At 30.1% G+C, this 6,193-nt stretch overlaps 1 long non-coding RNA gene across 2 annotated transcripts; it reads left to right on the top strand.

The window, feature by feature from the left end:
* Positions 1-2,233: 2,233 nt before the first annotated feature.
* On the top strand, positions 2,234-3,130 carry LOC127010855 (uncharacterized). Of its 2 annotated transcripts, none has more exons than XR_007763679.1 (5): positions 2,234-2,360; positions 2,419-2,507; positions 2,572-2,731; positions 2,796-2,877; positions 2,938-3,130. It is a non-coding gene; the product is annotated as an uncharacterized LOC127010855 (long non-coding RNA). The 2 variants fall into 2 exon arrangements; XR_007763680.1 differs by having other exon boundaries at positions 2,236-2,355.
* Positions 3,131-6,193: the final 3,063 nt, after the last annotated feature.

The raw sequence follows: 6,193 nt of genomic DNA, 5'->3' as shown, positions 1-6,193 counted from the left end.
ATCAACTATAGTAAATAATATGTGTTCCGATCGTTTCTATGACAGCTATATTATATAGTCTTCCGATTTTGATAAAATTTAATTCGACATCTAGAACTAATTAAAAAATGTTATTTCCAAGCTAAGAAGGTTATATGCCAAAAAGCACTAAAGCTATAATTTGTTATACATTATGTTCCCACTAATTTCCCGATTGTTCCTATGACAGCTACATGATATAGTCCTCCGATTTTAATAAAATTTAATTCAAAACTATCTAAAAAATTTTATTTGCAAGCTTAGAAAGTTATATGTTAAAAAACACCAAAGATATATATATATATATATTTTTTTTTCCGACTAAATTTCCGATCGTTTCTATGACAGCTATATGATATAGTCGTCCGATTTTGATAAAATTTAATTCGAAATTCTAAACCAATGAAAAAATGTTATTTCAAGACTTGCAAGGTTATATGTTAAAAAACACCGAAGATATAATTTTTTCAATCCTAAGGCAGCCATATGATATAGTCCACCGATTTTTATAAAATTTAATTCGAAATTTAAAACTAACTAAAAAATTTTATTTGCAGGCTAAGATGGTTATATGTTAAAAAACACCAAAGATATAATTTTTTTATATTTTTCGACTAAATTTCCGATCGTTTCTATGGCAGCCATATGATATAGTCGTCCGATTTTAATAAAATTTAATTCGAAATTCAGAACTAATTAAAAAATGTTATTTTCAAGCTTATTATGCTAAAAAACAGTGAAGATATAATTTTATTAAAATTTTTCCCCCGATAGTTCCTATGAGAGCTATAAGATATTGTTGTCCGATCCTGCTGGTTCCGACTTATATACTACCTGCAATAGAAAGAAGACTTATGGAAAAGTTTCAGCCCGATAGCTTTAAAACTGAGAGACTAGTTTGCGTAGAAACGGTCGGACAGACGGACATGGCTAGATCGACTCGTCTAGTGACGCTGATCAAGAATATATAAACTTTATGGGGCTGATCAAGAATATATAAACTTTATGGGGTCGGAAACGTCTCCTTCACTGCGTTGCAAACTTCTGACTGAAATCATTTTACCCTCTGCAAGGGTATAAAAATTAAACCCCGATGGTTTATGGACAAGAAGAATAAAAAATCGGAGCGCAAGACAAAAAAACGACCGTTCACCGAAAAAGCGAGATAAAATATACATTTAATTTGAAAACTTAAATGAGATTGTGTTCTTTTTACCAATACCCTTGCCTAAAAATTATCCAAATCGGACGATTTACTTAAAATTTAGAGCCAACATAATTAAATTAAATCGGACGATTTACTTAAAATTTAGAGCCAACATAATTAAATTTTTGGAAAGTGAATTCAAACCACATTCAGCAAATCAGCTGTTTTTAATAATACGCCACCAAGCAGCTAGGAGCGACGCTATCGGATCAATGACGCTGGACAACGCAAGTACGCGTTAGGTGACTCTATAGGAATTCAAGTCAAAAGTTAGATTTCCTGGAAGCATATCCTCATTCCTCTCGCACTCCTCTAGCTGAGTAAGGGGTATCTAATAGTCGACCTTTTTATACCCTTGCACGGGGTATTATAATTTAGTCCCAAGGGAATAATCGGAAAAGCAAATATTAACAAGAAAGTAAGTTAACTTCGGCAAGTCGAAGTTTGCAAACCCATGCAGTTATTATAAATAATCAACATTATTAACACCTTGTTACATTTTTAAGGATTGTTGCTAGCTTCACTGATATAAAAAAAAATTATTTAATTATTTCTTTAAACGTTTCTTTGACAGCTATATGTTAGAGTCGAACGATTTTATTAAAGTTAATTCCAAAGTCATAAAAATATGAAAAATGACATTCACAATATTAGAAAATACTCTTAAAAAACACTACAGATTTAATTTTTAAAAATATCTTTGGTGTTTTTAAACATTTAACTTCATACACTTGGATACTTTTTTAAATTAATTCTGAATTTTGAATTCAATTTTATCAAAATCGGACGACTATATCATATAGGTTTCATAGAAACGATCAGAAAATTGGTGGAAAAATAATAAAAAACAGATTATAGCTTTGATGATTTTTGTTATATTATCTTATCTTATCTTTATCAGTTTTGGTATTTTTAAGAATTTTAAATCCAATTAAATAAAAGTCGGACTACTCCAACATATAGCTGTCAAAGAAACGTTCAGATAAATAAAGAAATACTTTGTTTTTACTGTCACTTCTAGCAACAATCCTTACAAATTTAACATGGAGTTACTTTGATTATTTCTCTTAACTGCAAGGTTATCCTTTTTGCTTTCCAAAGAAAATGAATTTTTTCAGTGGTCGTGTGGGGTAAGGTGAGCAGCGATTCGTTTTTGTAATGTATCTTCTCCAAAAATCAAAATTTTTTAAAAGTGTAAAAGCAGAGAATTGCCTGAAATTCCAACGGAGCTAAATGATACAACTTTTTGCGAGAACCATTCTTTTTTGGCACTTAAAAAGTTGTAAGTATATGGTGTCAAACGATTAGTTTTTCAATAAAACTTTCCCAAAAATCAATATTTTTAGAAATTGTAAAAGCAGAAAATTATTTTTGTAAAATTATGATTTGAAATCACAGCGGAGCTAAATCGTAGAGCACTCTTTTGTTAAAAAACTTTCATTAACCTGACGGAATATCTAAAATCACATGAAAAAGCATTTTAAGTGCTGCAGTTAAAGTTGTCGGGTAATATTATATGTCTGTGTACACAAAAACAACGATATCAATTCAAATTCATGAATAAAATTAGTTTGTCGCCACACCTTCACCCTTCAAGGTAGGCTTTGAGCAAAAATGGTGTCACTCTCAAACGGCGCAAGGAAAAACGCTAAGTACCAAGAACTGTTGATAAGAATTGCAATTATTTACCTGATTTTATTATACCTTTGCAGAGAATATAATGATTTGAGTCAGAAGTTTGCAACGCAATGAAGGAGACGTTTCCAACCACACATATATATTCATGGTCACTATTACTAGACGAGTGGATCTAGCTATGTCCGTCTATCCTTCCGTCTGTCCTTTTGTCCGCTTGTTTCTACGCAAACTAGTCTTTCAGTTTTAAAGCTATCTGGCTGAAACTTTCTCATCCATGTCGGAACCATCTGGATCAGACAACTATATCTTATAGTTTCCATAGGAATGATAGGAAAAAAATAAAACTTTGGTATTTTTTAATAAAGTCTGAATTTGGAATTAAATTTTATAAAAATCGGACGACTATATCATATAGCTGCCACAGAAAAGACCCGAAAATGGGTGGGAAAATAATATGAAACAAATTAAAGCTTCGGGGTTTGTTTTTGACGTATTATCTAATAATATTGAAAAACAAATTTTGTTCTTTTAAGAATTTCGAATTAAATTAAATAAATATATAAATAACATATAGATGTCAAAGATACGGGCGAAGAAATAATTAAATAATTTTTTTAAATTCTCTGAAGTTGGCAACGTTATAAATGCACGGATATACAAACATCAGATTGCCGAAGTTAACTTTCTTTCTTGTTTTTTATTTATTTCGCTCTGGCGCTGCTAAAATACAAATAAATTGAATACGTTTTCTAATTTGCGCACCACATTTTTAGCCATAATTTTGTCATGTATAAATTAAGGGATTCTTAATGTTTTAATTCTTTTTAATATTACTGTAAATGCCTTGTCGATTGCTTATGAGAGGAGACGACAACATTTATTTGGAATTTTTATCTTAACGTCATATGTGAGATTGGACGAGTTCATCATACCCTAAACTCCTCTAATCAATTATTTATAAACTGGGCAATATTATGATTGATTAAAGAATTAATAGTTTACGTATTTTCAGTAGGATAAAAAAAATTTATTAACCATTAATATTATCTTTATATATAATTATGTTTCTATTATTTGTTGTTATTTTATCAGGCAGAACCTTCTTAGCTATGTGCTTGCTTTTTATTGCTTGGTTTAAGTTCTTGTCTTCCTCCATATTTTGTTCATATACCATACAACTTGTCCTACATGATAATCTTTCCTATTTGCTTGCAACTTTGGCATGGTTGGCAGAGCACACAGAACAAACGCAGCGGTGGAACAAACAAAATACTTTCTTCTATAAAAGCTTGTTGTCACTTGAAGTGTTAAGATCGTATGTTTAAAATATGACGAATTTTTTTAATAAAGTCACTTTAATAATGATAATGATTATGGCGTGGAATTATGTTGCTAGTGGAAATAACTTTGATACAAATATCCATGATATACTGGATAGTCATTTAATGCCAATTGAGGTTTTTGCGTTATGTGCTAAATGTAAACACAAAAACCAATTTGCACTGAAACTGAAAAGTAATCTACTTATATTGGCTTATCACAGGTAACTCTAAGTAAAAAAATTGTATCTGCTGCCGGATTCATTTAATATTTTTTTCAGAAAAATGATGCACAGTTTTTTAATATCTAATTATCTTTCAAAAAAAATAGTTGATTCAAAAATTAAAATAAAAGACTATACCTTTAAAAAAAGAATTATAAGAGCACAAAAAGACTCTTTAAAAATAAATAAATCAAATCTTTCGCTTCAAAACTCTTTTGATAATAGCAATGAAATGTTATTGGTAAACGGATCGTCACAATACAAAACTTGGTTAAAAAGGTATACAAACTTAAAATTTAACTGTAGGCTTACGTTCTTATTATACTTGTTATAATTTAAAAAACATCATGTTTAAACTACCAAATATTTGGTTTCATAGGTAACATAATTTGTATGTTAAATGATAAATTTTTTGTCTCGACTATTAATTATTAACAGTTAAGTTAAAATGTTAAGAAGACCGCTTTTAGAATAGAAAACGGTCCTGGCCTTACGAAAGTTAGACATTAACTTACGGGAAAACTTAATGATATACAGCGCTGTAAAGTTATTTCCCGTCAATATTCCTGGTACGAACTTAAAGTCTGGTCACTGCTTTTTAAGACTATGATCTTCCTTCTTTTTCTTGCCCATGTGAAAGGACTGCATGTTAGAATGGAGGGAGGGATAAGCGAAAAGCGAGAATCCCCTATCGCCCCTATCATTGTTTTTCAGGAATTTAAAGTTAACATTAACTTAATGGGAAATAGAATAATAAAATTGGTATTGGGAGGTTTGTAGATGCGCATACATTTTTAAAGATTTTGGTAAAGAGTAAATGGAATTTTTTTTGATTGTCAATATCTCCCTACATGTCAAATAGTGCAAAATAGAATTCTATAAAAAGTTACACGCTAATAACAGGTATTTAATTGTCAATTTCACTGACTATAGCTTTCTCTCAAAATTTTAGGGGTTTTAACCTAAATCTGAAATCGGATTCCGTTAGCTCTTATAGTTACCGAGATCAAAAGATTCATACGGACATGGCTTGATCGACTAGTCTAGATCCTTATCGAGAAATATAATTACTTTATAGACGCTTCCTTTTTCCTGTTACATACTTTTCCGCATATACAATATATATACATACATATATCATGCAAGAATTAATATGAACAGAATGTTGATGATTTGATAGTTATGGCATAAAGGAATGCTTTTCTGTATTATTTTGGTGCGAAACTTTGAAACAAAACTTTTAAATGAAATTTTGCTGTTTCTTGTTATGAACTTTACAAAATATGTAAACTAAATTTGATATTTGTACCTATTTATATCTTTTTAAAAGCTTTTTGTATTTTTTTTGTTTTTCTTACTTTTATATCAAAAGATATTGAATTTAACAATGTGCTCGTTGTGATAAATTGGAAAAAAGAACGCAAAATTGGGCTTAATCGAGTATGGGATACGAATTAATTTTATAAAGGAAGTGCGAGAGCGTTATATACTAAAGCACATGTTATCATAATTAGTAAATCGTAACTCGTGATTGAATTAAAAACACAGAAATACAGTTAAAATTTTAAAGGCTGCTTTGAGGGTGTTGTTTGTAGGCCAAAAGAAGACACATGTCTTTTTATACAAAATGTTTCATTTGAACAAACCAAACGGGAAAAAAAATCTTTCCGCCACTTAATCGTTTTAAATTTGGTTGCCACTTAACCTTTTTTTGTATTACACTAGTGTGCCACGCACACTCTAACCCTTAAAAACAATTAAAAATTATGACTCCTACGAGTTTAGAC

The sequence above is a fragment of the Drosophila biarmipes genome, chromosome 3L (assembly GCF_025231255.1).
Source record: "Drosophila biarmipes strain raj3 chromosome 3L, RU_DBia_V1.1, whole genome shotgun sequence".
NCBI lineage: Eukaryota > Metazoa > Arthropoda > Insecta > Diptera > Drosophilidae > Drosophila > Drosophila biarmipes.
Note: the sequence above shows the minus strand (reverse complement) of the source record. Positions and strands in the feature narration are given on the sequence as shown.